The 25203-nt window shown below is 39.3% G+C and overlaps 1 protein-coding gene across 1 annotated transcript in view; it reads right to left on the minus strand.

Moving 5' to 3' along the window:
* Positions 1–320: 320 nt before the first annotated feature.
* Positions 321–25203, minus strand: part of LOC146397416 (uncharacterized) — a 37074-nt gene continuing 12191 nt past the window's right edge. Inside the window, exons 3-5 of the mRNA XM_084989961.1 lie at positions 13089–13162; positions 5877–5981; positions 321–2294 (exon numbers count right to left, since the gene is read on the minus strand). The gene's annotated coding sequence lies outside the window, so the exon portion shown is untranslated. The remainder of the gene's footprint in view (positions 2295–5876; positions 5982–13088; positions 13163–25203) is intronic.

Genomic DNA, 25203 nt, shown 5'->3' on the forward strand with positions numbered 1-25203 from the left:
CTCTTTAGAATATAGGAGGTAATTAATCTCTTTTACAAATACTGAATGGTTTATCACTATTTTTACTTTTTTTTTTTTTTCTTTTTTAGGGTGGCACCCATGGCATATGGAAGCTCCCAGGCTAGGGGTCAAATCAGAGCTACAGCTGCCGGCCTACACCATAGCCACAGCAACACAGGATCCGAGCCACATCTGAGACCTACACCACAGCTCAGAGCAATGCCAGATACTTGACCCCTGAGCATAGACCAGGGATCAAACCTGCATCATCATGGATACTAGTCAGATTTGTTTCCACTGTGACATGAACGGAACTCCTATTTTTACTTATTTTTATTTTTTCATTATTTTTATTTTGATTGTCCACATTTCTTTTAGACATAGGTATTGAAAGTGGCAGTCAATCATTTACTTATTTATGAGTGTAAGTATTCTAAACATCCAGAAAACAGCTTATTTCTTCTTAAAATAGGTGTTTTGATTGATTTTCGTGTTGGCTTATTGACTGATTCTTATCAACATATTCTAAACAGTCCATTCATAGTGAAGATAACATTATTGTCTTCCCTTGGTATCCACAGGTATTGGTTTCAGGACCACCACCCCCATGAGAAGAGAGGACCAAAGGCCAATTCTCTTATTGTTGTTCCTAATCTATGTCTCTCACTATGGGAAATATAGAGAAAGAGTGATGGATCAGAAGTCTTGATCCAAGAATTAGTTCTGCACTGCCTTCAAATGTAGGCAACTCTGGAAGTATGTTTGGTTGGTATAATCGACAACCATCCGAAGAGTACAGTCCATTGACTTAAATACAGTTGTAGCATGTATTTAAATTTTGTTTCTTGAAGGGCTGAGCTTATTCAGTGAAAAAGGTAAACCATAACCAAAAGGACCTTACTCACTGTGTCTACAAGCTCATTGGTAAGTGTGAGGCTTGGGAGTGTAATTTGGTGACAGCATCAGCACAAGCTCGTAGGTCTCAGATCTCAAGTGTAAGTGACTTGTGTCACTTATCATTTACATCATGTCCACAGTGAACCAAGAGGGGTTACCATGCACACTCCCAATGTCACTGAGGGGACTAATACAGCTACTTATTCCTTCTCCTCCAGATCTTGTCTTCATATAGCTATTTTTTTTATTGCTCTACTTCAATCACAGACAGTGCACCCACTCAGAGCAATTAATTATCTTTGGCTCCTTTGAAATTACTCTCTCATCAAGTAAATATAAAAAGACAGAGTGTTACAAAAAATAATTCCTATCTGGCCCTCTCATTAGCTACCAATTGAGTAAACAGAATATGATTTTCTTCTTGGATATGAGTTTAGCAGACATGGAGTCAGGCTGTCTCCAGGCTGTTCTGATAAATGCCCTGTTCTCTTTCCGGGATTTTATGACGTCACATGACAATATTTCAACTAATTGTTCCCTGAGCATATGGTACCACAAGCCATTGTGTAGCCCAGATGCACAATTTAAAAAATGTGTGTGCCCTCAAGGTCATGTGACTTTATGATTCATTTGATTCTTGGGAACGTAGCAAAATTTCACACACACAAAAAATAGCTTAAGGAACCTTTAAAGCAGCACAGTATTTTCAGAATTTTAAAGACTGCACTCGGCAATAGGAGGAGCAATATAGCTTTATTTATGTTAGAACAAATACCTAGAAATGTCGGTACCATGCTTCATACATTTTAATGTTGGATTTTACTATACTGGTAACATTTTTATCATAAGACTGATAAAAATGTGAACTATTTTCTATATTTGAGAAATGACAACCAAACAGAAAGGTCAGAATGAACTGGATTCTAACATTAGTATTAATGTACTAATACTTTTAGTATGTAATAATCAATAATTTATAATGCATTTATCCTCATGTTACTGGAACTTAAATGACACATTGCAAATCTAGAATGACAAATAGAACAGAGCTTTGAATTTGGGGTTTTCAAAATATGTTGCCCAATTTCCCAACAAACAATTAGAAAGTTTGGTCCACCATCTTTTGCCATAAGTTTTTTTTTTTTTTATGTTCCCTCAGTCACAATTTCTCTAAATACTATCTAAAATTGAAAATTAAGAATAAAACTAGTTTTCAAGTTTGACCATGAATTTTCTGTTTGCCAAAGTTTAAGCCTGAGTTAAGGGTGGAAAAAATCTTCTAGCTTCTGTAGTCATCATCTCAACTGTAGAAATGGATCAGATCCAGAGTTCCCATGGGAGGACCATACCCAGCAGATTAGAGCTGGGGTTGTGCACAGAGACCAAATAATCCGGTCCTATCAGAGAGGAAATGGCTATAAATGGTTTGCAAATAAACAAATTACAGAATCAAACAATTCTGACTGATATGAAGCAGGGATTCATCAGCTGCCATAAGAGAGAAGTCCAGGGAGCAGATTAAGACATAGATGGACCCAAGGACTCATCAGGACCCAGTATCTCTTCCTCCATCTCTAATCTCTAGTTTCCATAGTTCTCTGACACCTCTGGGATTTATACCTTCACAACCTCAAATCAAACATTCACTCCAGAAAGTGAAAGAATGAGCTTTGATTTGACCTAATTGCGTTTATGCTGGACCTCAAACTAATCACTGAATCACATGTCCTCTAGGCCCTTGGGTGCAGCCCGCACCCAAATAATGCAAAATGAGAGGGATAAGGGGTAGATCACTAAAGAATAAAGTGGGCTGTTAATGAGAAAGACAACTGATGCTATGTTGGGAGGAAGAATTGCAGTCTACAGCCAAGGAGAAATTAAGGAGGAGCAGGAACTAGTGGTTCCATTAGAACCAAAACATTCACCTCAGTTTTCTCTCCCTCTATGGAGAATATTACAAGGCTTGAGGTCCCCAAATCATTACTTATATTTTTTTTTCCAATATTCCTTGGGATGAGGGAAAACTGAGGGTCTATAGACCTGGTCATGTGAAGAAGGAATGTGGAAATAGTACAAATTGTGCAAGGTTGTAAATAAGCTTAAATTAGATTTAACTCACAGAGAGAACCTGCTTCAGTCTGCCCTTCTGATAACACTGACCTTCCTATAATATAAGGGTTACAGCTTTCACTTGGATGACAGATTTCTTCCAGAGGGTTAGGGATAAACACACCTCTACTTCAAGCCTGTCTCTGCTTTCTACTATCTGTCTTAAACCAATAAAATAAGCACGGTTGTGGCAAGGACAACCTGATCCCTCTTTCCTTGTCACACTAAGGGTTGAGTCTCTGACATCTGCCTCCTTGCCCCCCTCAACACACACAGGCACAGTTTCTGAGTCTCCGTGTCTCTGTTTCATGTGCTTGTCTTCTGCAGAAGTCACCTGCCAAACTGCATTGTGGCAGTCAAAATGATCAACTTTATACTCTTTCCTGGCAGCTGCCTGTATTTTATTTCCTTCAGGGGGAAGGGAAGAGATTCATTCTCACCCTATGTTCTTTGCCTCTCATGTCTGAGTATGAGAGGAGAGCAAGAGAGGAGCTGGCAGCATATGCAATTCTGTTATCAAGGGAGGTGGGGGTAAAAGCAAAAGTAAATGTGCCCCAAATTCTGATTGCTCCCAAACACATGGGGGGATGTTTTAGCTTTCTGGATCTACTTATTAGGCCTCTTCATTTCAAATTCTATCCATAAAATATCCACTATGAACCACCTTTATTTAGATTTACTATCTAGTTTTATTCAAAAGGCTTTGCTTATAAGATGGTTCCAAGGTTCTTGTATATCCCTGATTGGAAGTGAATGTTCAGCAATAAAATTCAAATATTTCATAATTGGTTGCCAAAATCTAAATAATAATAATAATAATAAAATCAGATGACTTTGATCTATTGGATCAGAGGATCCAAATCATTAGTCCTGGGCCATTAGTAACCCATGAAAATTTTACATGGAATCAGAACACTGGCATTGTTCCTGGTGCCCCAAAGTAAAAGAGTAAGCCTTCTTGGAATGGACTTTGGATCTGGGAATGAGATAATGGGTACAGTCTGGGTCCTATTAAACTTGAAGTTTCTGTAAGATATCCAAGTATAAATGCCAGGATATATTTAATACAGCCAAGTAGGGATTCAATATATAGGTGTAAATCTTAGCAAGAGAAAATGGACTGGAAATAAGAATCCAAGAACTATCAGCATAGAGAACATTTCAATATATAGAAGAAGACCTGGGAGTGGAAGACACGTACCAAAGTGAATGCATATAGTTACAGAAAAAGGCCTGGAACAGAATACCAAAGAACGCCGACATGTAGGGGGATGTTGGATATCTGCATAGAACCACTGCAGAAAAGAAACCAGGAGAATATAACCCCTAAGGAACCACTGCAATACAAACAATTTTTTTAAATAAACATTTAGAAAATTTACAGGTAAGTTTTAGGAGCATCTTTGGCCAAAGTTTTAGAAACCTAGTCTAAATTAAAGAAGTGACATTGGTATGGAGAAAAGAGAGATATTTGGTGATAAAATAGGTGAGGCTTAGAAATGGCTGGAATTTAAAAAATAAGGGAAAAGAGAAAGTAAAGAATGAACTCTGGCTGTTCCAGGCATCAAGGAAAATTGTGGAGGCTTCCACACTAGTCAAGTCTTATCAATGTTTGTTTACACTGAGTATTTTTAAAGTATACACATGTAGAGTGTTTATATATCTCTATGGATCCTTAACAAAGAGAGAGTGTTTTTAACATGGCCAGTTCTCACCATATGCCCTTTGCAATGCTAAAAGAATTACACAGTAAGACACTTGAAGGTGTTCTGTATGAAGGGATTGGCAAAACTGCAGGTCTCGAAATGACATGTTTCCTGACATCTTCTCAAGCTGGCTAAGGGTGTTTAATATTGCAAACCAAAGAACACAATCAGCTCTCTTCAGACAACCAAATGGAATTGTTCAAAGACAAAGGAATGTTTGTGATTCTTGCACACAGCTCATCTCTCACATACTAATTTTGACTTGGATAAGAACAGACTTGATCCTAAGAGCTAGAGTGAATTCTGAGTTTCTTACAAGTTTGACCCTCTTTGTCATATATTCGAAGGATCTCTTCCTCCTTCTCTCCTCCCCAGCCTTTCTTTTCCTTTACTTCAGGCCTATCTCCTTTCTAGCTCTCACTGATTAACTTAACATTGTAACATCAGGGGCTTAAGGAAACACAACAGAGAAGAGAAGAACACATACAGAAGGAAATAATAGATGGCCCCTGACCTGCAAGTCAAAGAGCATAATCCTGAGTATGGCTAGTGTTCTTTGTGTTCAGATGGGTGATTATTAATCATTTGGTAGCCATGTGCCCACAGCACTGAGGACATCTGCAGGGATGCATGTAGCTTTTAAGATGGCCTCACTTAGTCATTCTGTTCAGTCAGCTAAGCCAGTAATGGATTCAACAACTAAGCACATAAAATGTTCTAATCTGTTTGTGCAAGGGGAGAATTTGCCTTATCATAACAGACTTTCAGAAAGCTTTGCAACCCATCACTCAGTTCCACAAACAACAAATTGTCCAATATCATTCATTTTAGAATTATTTCACTTCTGGACTGGAAATCTTGTTATATTCTTGATCACTGCCTATTTTTAAAATCAGAAGTCACATTAAAGTTCATGAAAAATAAGCAAAAATAGGATTTTGCACAATCTCTTTTCATTATTCATGATCCACATTATATATTCACCATGAACATCCTGACAATGAACGTTTATTGATTTTAATGGCTCACATGTATTGCCAATTAAAAGGTTTTATTAGGCTGGATTTTTTTTTTTTTTAATCACTGCCTGGTATTCCTATAACTTATCAGCCTTTCTTCTCTCTAGTACCTAAGCCAGTCCTTGGCCTCTTTAAGTCATCATACCTTCCAGCCTCAGTGGTTTTCCAAGCGCACCATGGGAAGTTTGTCATGAAATTCCATTGTCTGCAAAGTTCACATTGCCCCACAGCTGAACCGAGTGAACAGTACCTTGAAAATTAGCAACACATTATGTTTAGTAGGTACAACAGAACTCTCTTGCAAAAAGTCTACACAATTGAAAACTGAAAAGCATGACTGTTGGAGATAAAGGAAAAAAAAAAAAACGAAACAGAAAAAAAGAAAAACCCAAGCGATGGAGGAGAAAATTGAGATGTGAAACACCCTGTATATGTGTGAGAGAACTAAAATGTAAGTCAAGTAAACATTTGGCAAAAAGTTATGTTTCTCTGATGATGCCAATATTCATTGGAGTAAAGTGTTTCACTAGTTTGGATCTGACCTCATGGGGAGTTTAAAAAGGAAATATCTGCTTTCCATTGCTGCTATTTCAGAATCACTATTCATTTGTTTATTAATGTGTTAAATAATATCTACTGTGGGCCCATTTTGTCAAGACTCTGTGCTAAGCACTGGGGATGAGGCAGTAGACAAGAGTGTTCCCGCTTTTGTCGGAGGGGCCAACAGACAATAATGGAATAACAACACAGATGAAGTGTTTTAAGGGATTGACAAAAACATAAATTACATATTTTAAGAGAGCGGTAGTGGGGTGAAGTGAAAATTGACTTTTCACTTTGCTCACAGCCCACATTCAATCCATTAGCTAAAACTATTAGCACTTCTTTTAAAAATTTCCAAAACTGAACTCCTTCTCAAGGAGTCATCTTCACCCTGGTCCAAGCCAGCATCTTCTTTTACCTCTGTTATGCAGGAGTATCTTCAGGGTCTCTCTGTTTTAGCCATCACCTTCCTTATTACTAGTCTATTTCCATGCATGTCTAAAATAGGAATCAAGTCATGCCACTTAGTTCCATGGCTCTGATCTCAGAATAAAAGGCAAAGTCCCTGCAGTGGTATCTCTTCATGGCCCTTCATCAGTTACTGTTCCTTCCTCTGCCCTCCACCTCTGTGACCTGATCACCCAGTACCCTCACAGCCCACAATGACCTAGAACAATGGCTCTCCTGTTTTCTTTGAGCACAGGAGGCTTGCTCTTGCCCTAGGCTCTGTGTAGGCAGAATTCCAAAATGGTCCCCCAAGATTCCAGATGTACACACACCATCTTCCAGTTATTTAATCAAACATGAGTTTAGGTACTGCTATGAAAGTTTTTTTCAGGTGTAATTGAAGTCCTCAGTCAGTTGATTTAAGTCCCCAATCAGTCCTCCTGACAGGGAGACTACCAGGGTGAGCCAAACCTGATTACATGAGCTGAACCATGATTACATGATTAAATCTGGATCTAGATGTCAGACCCAGAGAAAGTCAGAGATTCAAAGTACCAGGAAGTTTTGGCATTTGAAGTGTTCTCTGTTGCTGGCTTGGAAATGAAGAGGGCTGCCTGGCAGTGGATGACAGTGACCTCCTGTTCCTAAGAGTGGCCACCAGCTATCATCCAGCCAGAAAATGAGACTTTAGTCTGGTCACCACAAGGAACTGAATTCAAAACCCCAAATGAGCTAAGAGAGGACCCTGAGCCTCAAGCCCAGCTAATACCCTGATTTCAGCCGTTTAAGGCCCTAAGCAAAGAACCCTGTCATACTGTGCCCAGACTTGCGATCCACAGGAGCTATGAAAAAATACATGTATGTTGTTTTAAGACACTATGCTTATTTTAATTTTTTTATTCAAGAAAAAAAAAAAGCCTAATAAGGCTCTTTTCACTTGCTGTTTATCTTTCCTAAAATAACCCCCAGACACCAATATCCCTCTGCCTACTTGCCTACAGGTTTCTGATGAATTACTATCTTCCCAGTGAGGTCTTCCATAACATTCAGACTCCTGACACTCATATATTGGGTAATTTAAGGATTTTAATAAAGTGACTAAAAAGGTACAGTCAAGTTATGGAGGAACTATAAGGGAAAATGCAGTACGCTGGAATTAATGAGGGGGGACTCAAGGAGAATAAACAGTTATGGGAATTTGACACACAGCTGTGTGGTGAGGACCACTCCATAGGAGCTGTGACCTTCCATCCAGGCATGCAGCCAGCTCATGGCAATGCCAGAGGGAGCAAGTTAGGAAAGTAATACATCCCAGTAACTCTACTTTTCCCCTTTTTAATCTTTCTACGCTTTCACTAGAAAATAAATATTATCAGAGTTCCCATTGTGGCACAGCAGAAAGAATTCTACTAGTATATATGAGGAGGCAGGTTCAATCCCTGGCCTTGCTCCATAGGTTGGGGATCCAGTGTTGCCCTGAGCTGTGGTGTAGGTCATAGATGCAGCTCAGATCTCACATTGCTGTGGCTCCAATGTGACCCCTAGCCTGGGAAATTTCATATGCTGTGGTTATGGCCCGAAAAAGGAAAGAGAGGAAGGAAGGAAGGAAGGAAGGAAGGAAGGAAAGAAGGAAGGAAAGAAAGAAGGAAGGAAGGAAGGAAGGAAGGAAGGAAAGAAAGAAAGAAAGAAAGAAAGAAAGGAAGGAAGGAAGGAAGGAAGGAAGGAAGGAAGGAAGGAAGAGGAAGGAAGAAAAGAAAGAAGAAAAAAGAAAAGAAAACTTTTAGAGCAAGTAGAAAGTACTAGGACAAGTTTATGCCTTGCTTTACCCGCGGGCCTAGACCAGTACTAGAACACAGTGCTCAACATTCACCAATGAAAGGAAGGAAGGAAGGATAGAAGTAAGGAAGTGAGGGGGGAAGCTGGAGCACTGTCACAGTAAACTGGGTAACAGAGATTCTGAGCTAACATTTGAGCTGATACTTAATTAAGAAGGAGCTGGCCAAGAAGAGAAAAAGGAGATGAAATTCCAGATGGAAAGAATAGCAAACGTGCAGGTCCTAGACAGGAAATGAGTTTGCTATGTTTGAGGAACAGTGTGGTGGAGGCAGACACATTTGGAGTCTGAGGGTTGGAGATGGTACCTGACGTCAAAGAAGTAGGCAGAGACTGGATGGCAGCAGATCTAGCAAAACATGGTGAGGGATGTGCATTTAGATTTAATTAAATGGGACAGATACTATAGGGTTGAAAGCTGAAAAGGGACATTGTGAGCTCCGCACTTTTAATATCTGGAGGCAAAAAAAAGGAAATAACTGAATAGTGGTGGTATTGAGTCCACTCTTTGTTTCTGCAGTTTACCACCTCCCCTTCTTTTTTTTTTTTGTCTTTTTGGCCTTTTCTAGGGCCGCTCCCATGGCGTATGGAGGTTCCCAGGCTAGGGGTTAAATCAGAGCTGTAGCCACCGGCCTATGCCAGAGCTACAGCAACGTGGGATCTGAGCTGTGTCTGCGACCTACAACACAGCTCATGACAACGCCGGATCCTTAACCCACTGAGCAAGGACAAGGATCAAACCCACAACCTCATTGTTCCTAGTCGGATTCTTTAACCACTGAGCCACGACGGGAACTACCTCCCTTTCTTAATGTAGCATCTTGATAAACTTTCCCCACTTTTATTAACCCACATCTTCAGTATTTTCCCGTGCTTTGTACTTGACAAGACGGTTCATGTGGGCTAGGTTAGAAACTTCTGTGTTTAATGCTAGAATTCTCCCCAAATATTGTCTTTGGTACCATACAATAAAGGCAGAGACATCTCTCCTTTTTCTTCAGGGTAGAAGAAAGCCAGCTTCAATGCCTGGGACAGAGTAAATGCTCAGCACGTATTAACTCTTAAGATGTTTCATTACTAGCCATTATTAGTCCAGTGAGGGCTGACTTAACAAGGATAACAGAACTAGATCCAGATAGTCTGTGATCAAATCCTGGCTCTGGATCTTCCTAGCGATGAAATGTTAGCAAGCCTTCCATTTCTCTGGGTTTCAGTTTGTAACATGAAAAATGGCACGGATAGTACCATTCTTCATGAAATGTTATCTGTAAAGTGCCCAGCACATAATTATAATCAAACCTGAGGCATTATCCTTGGCTATTAATAGATATTGCAGGTGGAACAGGGTAAGTTAGGAGGGAAAAAAAAAAAACTGTGTTTTGTTTCTTTTTTTAACTCACTGACACCCACAGGAAAGGAGGCTGGCGGTGGTGTTTCTAGAAGCTTGCTGAGAAGAGAAAGGAGTTCTCTTAGATGAGGATTTGACGGAAGGAAAGGCTAAGTGTGGAGGATGCAGAAGTTGAGCAGGAATCCTAGAGCACACTGCAGACTGGGAAGGGACTGGCTTAGTCCAGGAGTGGTGAGCACTGTCCCTCCCACACAGGACTACTTCAGAGGTGACCCAAGGCCTTGGAGACCCTGAGACCTAAGGCATAACAGATGTGGCTGATAGTTTTGCTATAAAAGCTCTGGGCCCAGTACTGGAAATAGAGGGCCAGTCTGCCTCAAATGAACCCAACTGGGCAATTTTCCTATCAGTGATTACAATGATTAAAGATAACAGGCTCTTTTCCTATTTTCCAAACACTACATAATGTCCCTGGATTCTTACAATCTAATAGTAACATACCTTAAATCATGAGTTGAATTGATTTCCTATCACTCTGATTAAAGGGATCTCCAAGTCAGATTTAATTTAATGTAGAAACATAATGTGGCAGAGTAAAATTAAAACTTAACTATTCAAAAGAGTGAATCTGCATTACCCACTTTTCTGTACATTTCAGACTTTAGGCCCAAATCATTATTGTGAACTGATAAGATTTGTTAAGCCTCAGAATGAAAGAATTCTGGAGAAAAACGATTCAAATAGAGCTAATGGATGGATATGGAGGCTGTCTTTCCACCTACTCTTTTTTTTATCATAGGGTCCCTGAGATGGAAGGTATCTTGGAAGGCACTGTAATCTCTTTACTCGTCTCTGAGAATGGCTGAAAGCATTATTTCTTCCTGGTACTTTCCTCTGGGATTATTCAGCTTACTGAAATCTGCTATTTTCTTTATAGGTTTGTACAATAAAACTATTTAGATAAGCTGAAGTGCAGCTCCTTTAAAATATGTATAATTCACATTGGCTTTTTAAATGGTTGTTTATGAAATGCAGAGATGCGTAACAAAATCAACGTTTCCATGGGCGGAAATATTGAATGTTCCTTTTTAACACTGGGCATCTTTGAAAAACTGAAATGCATTTACAGTGCCTGGCAGTATCCCCAGAGACAGGCATCAAACAGTGTTCTCAATGGTAGGCTGGTTTGATAACACAGAGGTGTTCTTACATTTGAAGCATTTCAGCAGTTTTATAAGTAAAAAAACCTTACTTCTCTTTTAGGAATGAAACAGTCATTGTTTTCTCTCAATGATCTAGTTGATGAATCTGGGGACTAGATTGCTTTCGACTGAACTTTTCAGTTCCTGAGTTGTATAGGATGAGGATCAGTGCTTCTGCAGACTTAAGAAAGTGCTATACCGAGGGAGTAAAGCACAGTGGAAAAGAACATACGCTGTGGCATCAGACTGTCTGGAGTTGAAGCACAGCTCTACCATGTTTAAGCTGTGTAACTTGCATTCTCATGACAGCCAATCCTGAGACAGGGACTTAGCTGTGGGTAGCTAATCTGGAAGGGGGTTCCAAGCACAGGAGAGGGAGAAAGAAAAATGAGACAAAGTAGGAAGAAAAGTCAGTGGAGGTGAGTTAATAGCTGATTAGTGCTGTGGGCAAGTGGGGTTTAGTATGGGCAGTTCTTCAGGGGCTCCCTGGAAAAGTGCTTTGGATTGTCCCACAGAGGGTTGGGGAAGCTAGACCCGTTTTTCAGGGCCCAAGAGATCTTCATCATGATGTTAAAACCTGGACTCTTCCTGGCTGCTTCTCCCAGGAGAAGTACAAGCTCCAAGAAAGCCCACAGGCAGGTAGGGAGGAAGAGAGAGGCTGGCACTTGGGCAGGGGAGCTGTCAGCCTGGAACAGGTGAACTCTGAGTGGGCAGGGGTATATGGGATGTGCAATAATGATATTGTCTATAGAAGTTCACAAACATGAGAAAAAGATTTTTTGAAATTATGTCAAGCTGTGAGGAAAATTATATACAACATATTCTACCTACCTCAGGACATTATCTATGGATAATATAATACTGTCTTGGATATTGAGGAATTCTAACCAAGTCTCCATTGCCTATTGACTCTCACTAACTCTTAGAATAAGGGAATAAAGCTCATCCAGTTAGAAGTGTGATACCACTGTTTCTTCATACAACAGTGACTGTCTGATTTACGTGTCAGGTTCTCAAGAGTGATCCTAGAAGATTCTGGCTTTATCCTTTTAGCGAGGAATGGCTTTGGAGAGCAGTAGCCTGGAGGCTCCCTGTCTTCTCTCTGCATGTATCAAAGGTGTTCTGCTCTGTGACTGTGATCTCCATGTGCTATGTTGATGGGATGCTGCTTGGAAGGCCCTGAGGTTGGGAGAGACCCTGAAGATCAAAGGAGAATTGAAAATGGTCCCCAGTTCAGTACAGCTTTGGACATTTGTGTATAATACCATTAACCATTTTCTCTGTAGCCTTGCTTAACCTTAGGGCTGTTACTAAGTACTTCATGCCAATACAACGGGGCTCCATCTGTAGGCATGTATTGTTCACCCCACCTTACAAATGAGAACCGTTCATTGGCCCCTGTATCAGAATCACCTGCTGGGCTCATTAACATGCAGATGGCTGGATCTGACTTCCAGATTTACTGAATCAGGAGATCTGGGGTGGCACCTGGGAATATGCATTTCTAACAAGTTCCCAGGTGATGTCAATGCTGTGGCTCAGGGGATCATGCTTTGAGACCTGCTGACACACTCTCTGTTTCCTGTATCTTATTCAATGTTTACCTTTGCAGATAGATGATCTAAGCACTAGAGACCATGCCTGTCTTATTCACGGATCTTTTAGCAGCTTAGACTTTGGCACACGGTGCCAAAGCATTGTCGAATGAGAAGTCTGAATCAAAGATCTTGATTAAAGCCCCACTATTGACTGTGAACAGAGGATGTGTCTTTGAGTGAAATGTTCATTTGTCCATTTTTAAAATCCATTTCTTGAGCTGTGGTTTCCAGATTCTAGCCTATTCCCTACCAAGGAAACCTATTCTTTCAGGACTACTGGGGCTTATTATTATCCCAGGTAGCTGTTGTTGGGTTGCTGGTCTCTTACATGACTTATTTCCTGGTTAAGTTGAGCTCAGGGATCCCTATGGTTTGTCTTTACTGACCTTCTCTGACTTCAGCCACACGGTCTTTCTTCTGCAGTCAGTATTGTCTCTTGCATCCATTGAAGCTGTATCTCCTAAGGAGCATAAAAGATTGGTTTTGAAAACCACATCCTGCCTGGGTCTTATCCTTAAAAACTTGTCTACATGAAACAGGAAAGAAGCCAATGATTTTCTACACCTGTTGACAAGTTGTCATTATTAAAATGAAAATAACCTTTGGATTTTATTTTCATAATTGCCAGTGTCCTTAATAGGCCTCCTAACACAAATGCTGTGCAAAAGAAAACTCCAATTGTATAGAATAAGGATTCTTCTCCTTAGAGTATTTTATGAGGAAGATATGATTTTCCTGAAGTGCGAGCATCAGAGGATGTTCACAGAAGCATCTGCAGAGGTTTTCCAATAGAGATCCCAGGCTATGACCCAGGGCCGGTCTAAGGGAATTAGAATCAGATTTTGTGTGGAGGTGCCCCAAGGCTCTCTGTTTGTTATAGCATCCCTGGTCACCAAAGTATTGTCACTAAAGTGTTGGAACAGTTGCCCTAGCACGGGAGTTTGCAAACTTGTTCTGCAAAGGGCCTCAGATTGTAAATATGTTCAGATTTGCTGGCTGGATTTCCTGTCATCATAAGACAAAATCATAAAATACATATATGAACAGATACAGCTGTGTTGTAATAACTATCTATGCACACACTGATAAATGAATTTCATATAGTTTTCCTTTTAATATTTTTAAACTACTTAAAAAAAATATAAAAAAACCCTTCTTCTTAGCTCAGGAGCCTGACATATCCAGGAGACAATACAGGTACGGACCAAAAGCTGCAGTTTGCTGACTTCTTCCCTTGAGCATGAGATGATTATAAGGGGGAGAAGGTGGAATGCAGAGCTGAAAATACTCTGTTGATACTGAAGTCCAAGGTTTTAGTTGAGTATTGTAGACCTACATGACTTCTCTCTTCTTGGGATTCTGGAAGGCTCCAGAGATAAGGAACTGTCAGAGAAGCATGGAAAATTAAATGAGCAATTTGGAAGTCTGCCTTAGCTTAGGATGCTAAGATGAAAATATTATAGATTGGCTGATTTAAACAACAAACATCTGTGTCTCATAGTTCTGCAGGCTGGGGACTCCAAAACCAAGGTACGGGCAAATTTGTTATCTGCTGAGAGCCATCTTGCTGGTTCATAGACAGCTGTCTTCTCACTGTGTCCTCATGTGTCAGAGAGAGCTGAGATCTTCATCCTCTTATAGGACACCAATCCCATCCCGTGGCTCCACCCCTATGACCTCATCCAAACCTAATCACTTCTCAGAGGCTCCATCTCCAAATACCATCACGCTAGAGATTAGGCTTCAATGTATAAATTTTGGGGAGACACGAGAACCTCTGATTAGCAGCCAATTCTCTCAGACATGGCCTGAGAAACAATAAAGCAGATGTTAATGTGGAAGCCTTTTGAGGCTTTTGATACTTTCACCCACATCCTAAGTGGTACTGTTTTTAGATGATTTGGAACTCTGTTCCAATAGCTCTGATGGAGTTGATCCCACCCTTGGCAGCCAGGGCTGGTCTATGTCTGAGATCTATTCCCTAGGCCACATGATTGGTGCTGCATTGGTTATAATAATCAGTAAGAGCCAATGATACCCCATTACTCAGGAGATTAGACCAATGGATTTCAATCTGGGAGAAGGCAGACTGGAAATTAAGCAGCTGTCTAAGCTTTGAGAATGGAGTCAGCCCAACTCATGGGGGACCAGACTATGGACAGAAAGGATCCATTAGACTTGATCGAAATCTTCCTTGAAATGACCACAGTACCTAGATTTCCCATTACCTTAGGCAATACGTTCTCTGACTGAACTAAAACTAATCAGATTTTCTGTCACTTATAATCCTAATACCTAATTTATATACCTCCCCTCCCCTTGTAGTTCAAATATGCCATAGTTCTCTATCTTTGGAAAAAAACTGCAAAAAGTGACCCACAGAATCAGGTGTTCCCTGTTGCACTGACTTGACCATAACTGACCACAATTTAAGAGATGTAATATAACAACTGCATTGACTGAAGAACTATATTTTCCTATTGTAACACTAGTCCAATATTCCTATCCAAATGGCATAAAGCAGATAAAAGATACACAATTCTGATGTCCTATAAATGTATATATTGGCTCTCATAAAAAAAAAAAAAAAAAAACCAGCAGAGATGTGTCCCGAAGGCCTCAATTATTGCAGGGTGAGATGTGGGTATAGGAAGGAGAATGGCATTCTTTCACTTAGTTAAGTCATTTTATCCCAGATTATAGACAAGATCCTGTTCTGTTAATAACAAATGAGCCAAATTTTGCTCTGCACACATATGAGTTTTAACAAAAAATAAATAGAAAGCCCTATTTGTAATTACCCTTTGTAACTTTAGAGATGTTTTTGAGAGTGCGTGTCTTTGAAAACCAGGGACAGCTGTGAAAAACAAAAGGCAGAGTTAATTCAAACCACTCAGCTTCACAAATGCAATTCAGTTGGTACTGATTGTGAAGTAGCATTACTCAGCCTGCAAGTTATTTAATCTTTTGCCGTGAAGTATTCAGAGTGGTAAGACAGGTGAGCACTGATGTTGGCTGTCTGGAGATGGCCATGGCCACACATTGCGTACGGGCTGATCCACAAGCTTATCCTCCAATTTTTCTCTTAGTGATCAGATTCTACCAAAATGGATATTGAAATTGAATAGGAGAGAAGGTTTTCTTCCTTGATGTTATACTCGTAATAAATCAAGATACAAACAAATAAGGAAAACCTGTCTACTGATTTTAGATATAGGTTCTCTTCATTCTCTGTGATAGTGAAAACACAGAAGCAAAGATGTGTTAAGTAGCACAACTTTGATAAATTCAAATTCTAGTATTTTCCAATATTGTTCTCTTCATCCCATACACTTTTCCCTTGCTAGAAAACTTTTCATCCCTCAGGATGCACCATAAAGGGAAGTTTCTTTTCAAAGTCGAGTAATTTTCCACTGAAGAATCATCCTCATTTCCCTCTGTGCTCCAATGACATTCTGTGAAAATTCCTGCAATATTTATTAAGATCAAAATGGGAGAAAATAAACACCAGTTTTTACCTCCTATAACAGAGTAGTCTTCTTGAGGAAGTGTGTTATTTACTTTTAAATCTTCACCTATAACAGTGTTTGACTCAGAGTACTTAGTCAATATTTGCAGTATTTGTTAGTTAAGCAAATACATAAATCCCTGGGATGCTGTCTGGAGCATTTAACTACTTCTGTGTGGTAACTATAGAGCACAAAATATAAAAATGGAAACTAAAACTTAGTTCAAAAATTGGGAGTTCCCATCATGGTGCAGTGGAAATGAATCCGACTAGGAACCATGAGGGTTTGATCCCTGGCCTCACTCAGTGGGTTAAGGATCCAGCATTACCATGAGCTATAGTGTAGGTCATAGACTCGGCTTGGATCCAGTGTTGCTGTGGCTGTGACGTAGGTCAGCAGCTGTAGCTCTGATTAGACCCCTAGCCTGGGAACCTCCATGTGCCACAAGTGTGGCCTTAAAAAGCCAAAAAAAAAAAAAAAAAAAATTCTTTCCACCCTAATTTCACTAAGGTAATGATTTAACAGTGTGATTTGTCTTCTACATCTTTCCATATTGTATTAGTTTACCATTGCTATGTAATAAATTACCCAGAAACTCAGCATGTACAAAAACAAAGATATTTATTATATCACACTTTCAGAAAGTCAGGAGGCCAGGAATGATTTAGCTGGGTGGTTCTGGTTCAAAGGTTCTACTGAGATTGCAGTTAAGATGTTGATGGGTCCAGGTGACCCCTGGTCACCTGAGGGTTTAACTAGAGCTAGCTGGAAAGTCTGCTTCCAAGAGGACCTCCTCACATAATGATTGGCTGTGGCCCTAGTTCCTCACTATGTTAACCTCTCCACAGAACTGCTTGAGAGGCCTCACAAAATGGCCACTGGGTTCACCTAGAAAAAAAATGATTCAATAAAAAGAGCAAGGCATAGCAGCAATGTCTTTTATGGCCTGGCCTTGAAAATCACACCATCACTTCTGTATTTTGGGAGTCACAGAGAACCATCTTGATATAGATTGGGGAGGAACTACACAGCAGCATGAACACTGCAGGCCAGTCATCATTGGGAGCCATCTTGGAGTCTGGCTCCACCCACATAGTTTTTGGTATCATTTTTATCAAAATATAATCATGCTATATATATTTATTTGCAAGCTTTTTTTCCCCCCACATAAACATACCTCACTGCCTTTCTTCCAGCTTGGTAGTTATGAATCTAATTCATTCTTTGCATGGTAGCTAACATTAGATTCGATTTATTGTTCCTCTATTGATTCAGATTGTAGGCAGTTTTCCAGAAGCATAAAGTAATAAATATTCTTGCACATACCTTTTTGAATTCATTTCTATAGAAGTTACCAAAAATGGAATTGCTTGATCAAAAATAGGTATTTCACTTTTTTTATTTCTAAAGATACTGCTCAAAAAAGGGAGAGAATTTACTTTGCACCACCACCAACATATATAATCATTTCCCCATATCCTCCCCAGAAATGGATTATTGTTTATACACATTTGTCATTCTGATGGGCAAGAGAAATGCTCTCGCTTTTCATTTTAATTTATATTTTCTTTCCTATTAGTGAGCTTGAGCATGGCTTACTATGTACATTAGCCTTATACCTTTCCTTTATGAAAACTGCCTACTTGCAACCTTATTTTCTGGAGGTATGCCTCTTTTTGTCATCATTCATAGGGAGCTGTTGGTATTTTCACATAACTAGAAATTTAATTTAATAAATTCTGGTCTGGTAAGTTGATAGTAGAATATCTTTAAAAGATATTCTAGGTATTCATTTTGTCACCTTTTTACAAGATACACCTAATGGTTCACCAGTATTCACAGGGATCAAACATAAACAAAATATTGAACATCTTATTTCTGGAAAACTTTAAGATTAGGTGGGAAACTGGCTGGAGACATTACTAAACTAAAAATTCTGCCCCAGAAAGTGGTGAATTAAGCAGTCTGTTGACTTTAAGGTTACCTTGGAGATAGATCACAGAATTTAAAATGAAGTCACTCAGAAAGCAAAATTGCTTGGGAATAAAAGGCAATAATTACTATCACTCTTTCTGCAACTAGTGAAATTTTAAAGAAGGAGAAGAAAAACAAAAACAAAAACAAAAACAAAACGACCCTCCCACTCTAAACCTTGAAAACTCAGCAAATATCCAGAGACTCTTCAGATCACATATTGCGATCAAAGCTGCAATCCTTAGGGTAAGCAAAAACGGCAAACTTCCCTCTCTCTGTGTGTTTTTAAACCCAAGCTACTTTGATTGCTTTTCTGTCTAAACACAATAAACACCCTTGACCTTGAATTATACTGTTTGGAGATAAAAATCTGGTGTCTGGAGGAGCACTAAAAATGAATCCCTTGCTCTCTGGCATTTTAATGAACAGTGTGACCAGTAAAAAATCAATAAAGATAGCATGACAAGCTGTGATCAAGTGAATTTTAGGTAAAAACCCAAATATAATCAATGTTTAATATATTTGGTACCTAAAACACATATCAAACTTGCTGCACTATTTAGGAATCACTTTAGGCTAATTAGCAGTGGGATTTTTTTGGGAAAAGAGTAGACAATAATTTCTGTTCATATTCTCAGTAATATCTTAATAGATATCCTGAGATTTTAAGTTCTTACTGTGCTATTTAGGGGAATTTTCAGATAAGAAATACCATGATATTACTTGTTTGGCAAATATGGTCTTCTACAGAATAGTTCCTGATATATTATCATTGATGATCAGTGAATTCTCATTAATAATCCCTCTTTTCTACCCTAACCACTATGTCATCACAGGACAGCACAGAAGCCTGGATTATTGTTCTTGAATATTTGTTGCCCTTTCAGTGTCCCAACAGATAACAGATAAATTAGAATAAATCCAGGTGTTATTTACAAAGGGACTATTAATAAAGACAGGGTGGAATATAGGTTTAATAGTCTAAAAATTTAGGGTCAACATGTGGAGGGGCTGTTACTAATCAAAATGTAAATGGATGAGGTTGGGTAGTAGGACAGAACCTGGAAGGAGAAAACTCTATACAGAAGGAAGGAGAGGAGCAGTGTTGGGAAATACAGCAGGCTGGAGGTGACATCATAGGGAGGTGGCCAGGGACTAATCATCACCTGACTTTCCTTCCTCCCGCTAATATTCCAGAGGACATAGGAGCCCAATGATACAGTTTCTATAAGTTCCCTTGGACAGAAGCAGTTGGAAAGGGGTGGAGAAGGCACTTGAGAGACAAATGAAAATGACACACTGGGCAGACTTGTACTTTTCTTTGCACCACTGGCATAAGACTTGGCCTTGGTGTTACTCTGGTCAATGCTGTGTTTACAGATGTGATATGTGCCTCTTCTACACAGAATCTATAAGAATCGCCACATGTTTCCCCAGACTTCTTTCCTCTGCCTTCACAGAAATACATATCTAGAGGGAACATCCATCACTCTGAGTTCCTGAGTGACTTTGTTCAGCTGAGTCCTCGCCCCCATCCTTAGTGGAATGAAGTGAGAAAGAAATATATTCTGTTGTTTAGGACTTTGAGATTGGTTCATTGATAGTTACTGCAGTGTAACTTTGCCCATCCTGATAGATACAGCAGGTTATTAAACCTCTGAACCTCACTTTTCTAGTTGGGAAGGTAATCCCAACTAATACATATGAAACTGCTTTCCTAATATTAGAAAGGCTCTGTGATTTCAAGCAATTTTAGGATGCAACCTAGCACTTCAATTATTTTTAAAGATGGCATGTCTAGGATTATCATAATATTTAAAAGCCAGAGCGAATTTAAAGGAAATCGTTATTTTGAAATAACAAATATTTTTAACTTACTGTTTAAGTTATTTAGGGCTTCTTTGAATAGGTCATTTTGAAAATGTACGTTTGTAAGCTCTTTTTAAGATTGATTTCAAACTCACACTGACTTAAATTACTGCAGTCTTAAGTGGCTAAGGCCCTTCTGTGCCTCCTGTGCTATAGTTAATTTTAAGAAGAAAGATTCTTGCCCAGTATGCAAGTCTCACGTAGAGAGGACTCAACCTAGAGAAAATATTTTCCTGCTTTGCTTGCAGCTCTCTGGTCTGCTTTTATATTCCTGACTGTGGTAGTTCCATATGTGAACTTTGGAGGTCTTTTTAGAGAAAAACATCCTGGCTGTTCTGATGCTTATTTAGTTCCTCACTGATAACATGGGAATAAGTCTCACAAGGTTACTGTGATGGTTAAATAAATATATATTTTAAAGCTTGTAGAAGGACCATGCCTGGCAACTAGGAAGCTCTTACTAAATGGTAGCTTTGATGATGCTCCTGCAGCTGCTCCCGCAAAAGTGAGGGTTCTATGCTGACTCTTTTCTCCTGTGCATGGCATTGCCATTGGAACATGCATGGCAACCTGAAAAGAATGGCCTGCCAACCTTCCCACACTTGAAACACACAGTATCAATGAAAATAATTGAAATACCATTTATGGATCTGGTTCAACCATCGCTTCAGCTGAGTCTTTGATGTCTGCCACACCGATTCATGCTTTGCTTCCTATTGACCATCAATATCCCCAAAGATCTCAAGGGTCATCTTGAAGTAAAGATGAATAAGGTAAGTCACTAACTGATAGGGGGGAAATACAATGCATTTGATTTCTGTGATAAATGGGAGAGAGTCTTGCTTTTGAGACAGTTGAGTGCACTGGTGCTTCCTGCTGGTGAGATTAGAAACAGAGTTCTAAAATAGACTCTCCGGGGTCTCTTGCATCTTGGTAGACTTGGTCTCCAGTGGGTTCTCAGCTTGATACCTTCAAAGCATTGCTTCTTACAGCACAGCAGCTCCTAAGCTTTTAATCACTGCGAAGTGACAAACCTGAACATTTACCAAAAGGCCAGCCGCATTTCAATAGCATGAACATTTGTCTGACAATGTCTTCATGTACTACTCGAAACAGAAGGACACGGCTTGTTAAAGTAACCTATCAGACCCTAAATAGATTTATAATATTCATTACACACACACACATTCACAACCCCTTTTATCAGAAGGATTTAAGTACAGTTCTGTTACAATTATTTTTAAATAAATCTGAAACACGTTTCCTACTTTTAATCTCTCATAGATTTAAAGCTACATGAGAAAAGCAAAACAAAGCCTTTGGTTTTCTCAGAGGAAGAATTTTTCAGGTTTGTGGCAAAAAAAAGTAAGATTTTTAAATCAGGAAAAGAACACAGCTTCTTCAAGCATTTTGTTCCCTGAATATCTACTAGGTGTTTTGGGATGTTTTATTAGACCTTCTCTTAGAGATGGCCAGTGCCCTGGTTTGCTTTGCATTAATAGAGTTACCTTCCCACTGTGTTTTATCTGGAAATCTTCTGGCCATCCAAAACCAGCTGTCAGTTCTGCGTTGCACAAAGTCAGGGACTAAATGTGTAGTTGGTAAGATACAACTTACTATGTTCAATAGAAATGGAAGATCTGTAATATTCAGGTTACCTAGTCTCTGCTGGGATAACACATCAACCATCAAAACTCAGTGCCTTCACACACACAAGTGTATTTCTGGTTTCTCAATGTCTGCTTTAGGTCCAGCTGCTGTGGGTCACCTATCATCAGGAAGAAATTCACATATGCTTTCATCCTGAGACTCCATCTTCTCAACACTTGGCTTTCATGATTGCCATTGTTTTCCATAGTCCCTGGGCACTTCGAAGTTGACATTGGTCATATGCTCTTCTTGGAGGCTACTCAGCTTTCTCATCCCGTGAAAACTGATGGACCAAGAGCAATTTTAAGGTTTATGTTAAGTCACAGGCTTTTTTTTTTTTTTTTTTTAACTTCTGGCTCAGATGTCTTTGGCAACAAAATTATCTATAAAATCTTCACAAGCTTTTTTATCACTATGTGCCAGTGACTACACATAGCATTTGTTTGCAGATTTTCTTACATCTTTATTTCTTTGCTTTCTCATTTCCTTGCTTCTCAACTTAATGAGATTATTGGGCTTTGGAGGGTCAGTCCTGAACCTGACATTTTTTCTTTTTAGGAAATCTTCTATAGGTCAGCTTCCTTCCAAGAAGTGGCACAGGGAAACTCCTCCATCACATTTCTCTGCCAGTTGAACACACTGCTTCTGATTGCTGAGACAGAGGAAGAGAGGATGAAGGGTTCCTTATATGCCACTTTCATTCATGGCTCCTTAGAACTACCTGCATGTTAGGCTGGGAGGTATAGTGTTCTGTATGCATAATAGAGTAGAAAAGAAGAATTGCTTTAAATTCTAGAGTCATAAAATGTCAAAACAAGAAGATTTTTTTAGTTAATCCAGTCCTGTGGTTTTATTTTAGAGAAAAGGAAATTGAGATGATAAAAAAATTTATGTGGAATTTCAAGTACTTATGAAAAGATCCAGAACTAGATGCACGTTCTCTCTCTCTCTTTTTTTTTTTTTTTGTTTTTTTTTTTGTTTTTTTTTTTTTTTTTTGCTTTTTGGGGCTGCATCCTCAGCATATGGAGGTTCCCAGGCTAGGGGTCTAATCAAAGCTGCAGCTGCCAGCCTATGCTACAGCCACAGCAATGCTAGATCCCAGCCGTGTCTGCAACCTACACAGCTCACGGATCCCTAACCCACTGAACGAGGTCAGGGATCAAACCCGCAACCTCATGGTTCCTAGTCGGATTCATTTCCACTGCGCCACGATGGGAACTCCCCCAAGTTCTCTTTAAGTCCAGTCCAGGAATATAATTACCTGTTTTCTAATACAATGACTATTTTTGTTTTTACAATCTCTAGGTCATTAGAACTAAACATCCCATAGGTTTTGGAGTGTCATATCTTTGTTGTCATTTACTTCTAGGCATTTTTTAATTTCCTCTTTGATTTCTTCAGTGATTCACTGGTAACACCATACACAAAAATAAACTCAAAATGGATTAAAGACCTAGGTATAAGACCAGACACTATAAAACTACTAGAGGAAAATGCAGGCCAAACACTCTCTGACATAAATGACAGCAACCTCTTCTCAGATCCACCTCTTAGAGTTATGACAATAAAAACAAAAATAAATAAATGGGACCTAATTAAACTTAAAAGTTTCTGCACAGCAAAGGAAACCCTAAACATAAGGAAAAGGCAACCCACAGAATGGGAGAAAATCTTTGCAAATGAAGCGACTAACAAGGGATTAATCTCCAAAATTTATAAACACCTCCTACCCCTCAATACCAAACAAACAAACAACCCCATCAAAAAATGGGCAGAAGATCTAAGCAGACAATTCTCCAAAGAAGACATATGGATGGCCAAAAAACACACTCAACATCACTCATTAACAGTAAGTGCCAGAGAGTGTGTGGAGAAAAAGGAACCCTAGTACCCTGTTGGTGGGATTGTAAACTGGTGCAACCACTGTGGAAAACAGTATGGAGAGTCCTCAGAAAACTAAACATAGAACTACCACGTGATCCAGCAATCCCACTCCTGGACATCTATCCAGAGAAAACTGTGACTCGCAGACACATGTACTCCAATGTTCATTGCAGCACTCTTTGCAATATCCAAGACATGGAAAAAACCTATATGTCCATTGACAGAAGAGTGGATCCAGAAGATGTGGTACATATACACAATGGAATATTACTTTGCCATTAAAAAGAACGAAATTCTGGCATTTTTAGCAACGTGGATGCACCTAGAAACTATCATGCTAAGTGAAGTCAGCCATACAATGAGACACCAACATCAAATGCTTTCACTGACATGTGGAATCTGAAAAAAAGGACAGACTGAACTTCTTTGAAGAACAGATGCTGATTCACAGACACTGAAAAACTTATGGTCTCCGGAGGAGACAGTTTGGGGGCTTGGGGGATGTGCTTGGGCTGTGGGATGGAAATCCTGTGAAATCAGATTGTTATGATCATTATACAACTATAGATGTGATAAATTCATTTGAGTATTAAAAAAAAAAGAACAACTGGATTTGTTGCAATAAACATTAGGGTGCATGTATCTTTTCAAATTATAATTTTCTCCTGATAAATTTACAACAGCCAAGACATAGACGCAACCTAAATGTCCATCAACAGAGGAATGAATAAAGAAGACACACACACAATGGAGTATTATTCAGCCATAAAAATGAATGAAATAATGCCAACTGCAGCAACATGGATATACCTAGAGATTATCATAAGTGAAATAAGTCAGAGACAGTCGAAGACAAACATCATATGATATCACTTATATGTGGAATCTGAAAAATGGATACAAATGAGCTATTTGCACAACAGAAACAGACTCATAGACTTCGAAAACAAATTTATGGTTACCAAAGGGGACAGGTAGTGGTGGCAGGGATGGACTGGAGGTTTGGGATTGGCATATACATACTGTAGTATATAGAGTGACTGGCCAATAGGCACTTGTTGTACAGTACAGTTAATTCTACCCAATATTCTAAGATAATCTATGTGGGAAAAGAATCTGATAAGAATGCATGTGTGTACATGTATAACTGAATCACTTTTTTGTACAACAGAAATTATCACAAGATTGTAAATCAACTATACTTCAATAAATTTTTAAAAATGGAAAAAAAACTGGACTTGTATTTCAAGGTAGAATTCAAACATTTATATGAATGGCTATACACATATTGGTCATTCTCATTTTTTTTTGTCTTTTATTTAGGGCCACATCCTTGGTATATGGAGGTTCTTAGGCAAGGGATTGAATCAGAGCTGTAGCTGCTGGCCTCTGCCACAGCCACAGCAATGTGGGATCTGAGCCGAGACTGTGACCTATACCACAATTCATGGCAATGCCAGATCCTTAACCCATTGAGCAAGGCCCCGGATTGAATCTGCATCCTCATGGATGCTAGTCAGATTCATTTCCCCTGAGCCATGACGGGGACTCCTTTTCTCACTCATTTATTCCATATGTTTGGCCCTGTGTTAAATATTAGGGGATATATATTTAA

This window comes from Sus scrofa, chromosome 13 (genome assembly GCF_054392235.1).
Source record: "Sus scrofa isolate SSC_HxYL_T2T_F1_AM1 chromosome 13, Sscrofa_HxYL_maternal_Yorkshire_Landrace_v2.0, whole genome shotgun sequence".
Lineage (NCBI taxonomy): Eukaryota > Metazoa > Chordata > Mammalia > Artiodactyla > Suidae > Sus > Sus scrofa.